The sequence below is a fragment of the Lissotriton vulgaris genome, chromosome 6 (assembly GCF_964263255.1).
Source record: "Lissotriton vulgaris chromosome 6, aLisVul1.2, whole genome shotgun sequence".
NCBI classification, from domain to species: Eukaryota; Metazoa; Chordata; class Amphibia; order Caudata; family Salamandridae; genus Lissotriton; species Lissotriton vulgaris.
The window spans coordinates 1,223,551,822-1,223,553,896 of record NC_141694.1 but is presented as its reverse complement, the minus strand read 5'-3'; positions in this window follow the sequence as shown (position 1 = coordinate 1,223,553,896).

The window sequence follows — 2,075 nt, the reverse complement described above, 5'->3', positions numbered from 1 at the left end:
TGCACGCAGTGATGTTCAGTCCTGGAGAGTTCAGTTGTGTGGCTGTAGCCGATATTCTCACAGGTGGAGAAGACGGGTCGAGGTGTGTCCAGCTGTGTGGGTCGGTGCAGTGACTAGCTGCTTGAGTCAAATATTGTGGAGGTTCTCCATTAGGGAGGCAGTGGTCTGGTCACTGGGGTTGTCCTTGTGGAAGTTGAGGTCTCCGAGTAGGATGTAGTCTGTGTATGCGAGAGCCTGGGGTGCTGATGTAGTCTACGATAGCATCAGTGAAGCGGGTCAGGGGGCCTGAAGACAAGGGTGCAGTGGAGGGTGGTGTTGTGGTTGGTCTGGATTTGGAAGTGGAGGTATTCCATGTTCGATGTTGTGTTGTTGAAGTGTGTGGTCCTTGTGGTTGATTTTGTAGCCTTTGGGGATGGCAATGGTGATGTCCGGTCCGGAGCAGAGGTTGGTCCAGATTTCCGTGAAGAAAGTGATGTCAGGAGAGGTGGTGTCAAGGAGGTCCCAGATTTTTGTGGTGTGTTTATGGAGGGATCGCACGTTGAGAAGGATGCAGTTGAGCCGGATGGGTGCGCTGTTGGTTGGCTGAGTGGCGAGAGGAGCTAGCATGTTGGCGTTGCTGAAGGTGTGGTTTCAGTTCCCATAGACGATGGGTCCAAGGGCCTTCTTCGGTGATGTTAGATGGTGAGCGGAGTGGCGTCCCGGGTTGAGGTCAAGGAGGGCCCTGGCTTTGTAGCGGTGGAATGCCAGAGAAGCAGGATCCATGTAGCTGGGCGCATTCCAGGCCCAGACGAGCCTAGAAGGGCTTGCCTTTGGCACACCAAAGTGGCAAGCCTGCTACGCAGCTGCGCCGCAGCAGCCATTAAGTAGTGCTACTGGGCGGGTTGGACAGCTGGGAGGCAGTAAGGAACACTAGAGGGAGGCTGGGACACGGGGGAACGCTGCAGCAGGGGACAGGAAGAAAGGAGCATAAAAGGAAAAGCCAAAAGGCAGAGGCAGAGAAACAAAAAGAGAAAAGCGGAAGAGGGACAGAAACAGCAGCAACAGAGACAGAAGGGCAGTCAAGCAGCAGAGCAGTGACGCTCTACCGCTGGACAACCAGAGATGAGGGGCAGTCAGGAGCCTGCGGGTAGAGGAAGGCCTTGAACTCCTGGCCTCTGGGTCAGTAGCAGCAGCAGATGGGGACAGCAGCAGCTGCTACCAGACGGCTTTGCACTGTGGAAGGAGCTAGTCCACTAAAGGATAGTTGCAGGTAATTTATTGAAAATAACAGCCGTTTGGGTAAGTGTCAGTATTTAAAACAAAATGCTTGCCATTAATGACTAGGAAATGGAACAAATGCTTCAGCCATTTTATGCTGTGCAACAATCTGATTTTTTTTTATAATGGCCTCTGGCAGAAGACTATAGTCACTTGTCTGCCTAAAACATTGCTGAATAGGTGCAGCTGTCTCACCCTCCCCATAGCCATAAGTCTGCATGTGTGTGCTATGGCTTGATGCAACATTTGAAAGGTGAGAGATAAAAGAAAACCAGTATCATAATGTCTGCCCTGTAACAAAACCTGGCAAAAATATACCTGTTGCTGTGCTTTTACAAACGAGGGGAGTGGTGGAAAGCAACATAGGGAGTCCCAGGGACCAGGGATGTGAGGGGGAAACGGCCCGTGGGGAGAGAAGAAGAAAATATGTAATTCTATGGGTGTCAGGAGCTTTTGATTTTTCTGTTTCTGCCTCCAATTGCATTTGTTCATCCAATTACATATGCACGTTTCTCATGATAAACGCATATTTCAATAGGTATCATTTATACATGTTGTGTTCTAGATGGTGACAGTACCCCCATTATTCACATATGATGTGAGTTATAACGCAGAAAGTTTCAATGTGTGTTAAGCAGAATTTGTTTGCCAATTCGATTTTAAATCACTGTTCATGGTGTCTGACTTATCATGACAACAAGGAGAGTGTATTTAAGCCTGATGCAAAAGCATCTTTCCTGAGTAACACGTAAAGTTTTTTCTGGGTGCTATGAGCAGACGACACTGTATAATGTAGATATCTTGAGCTGATGGGAAGA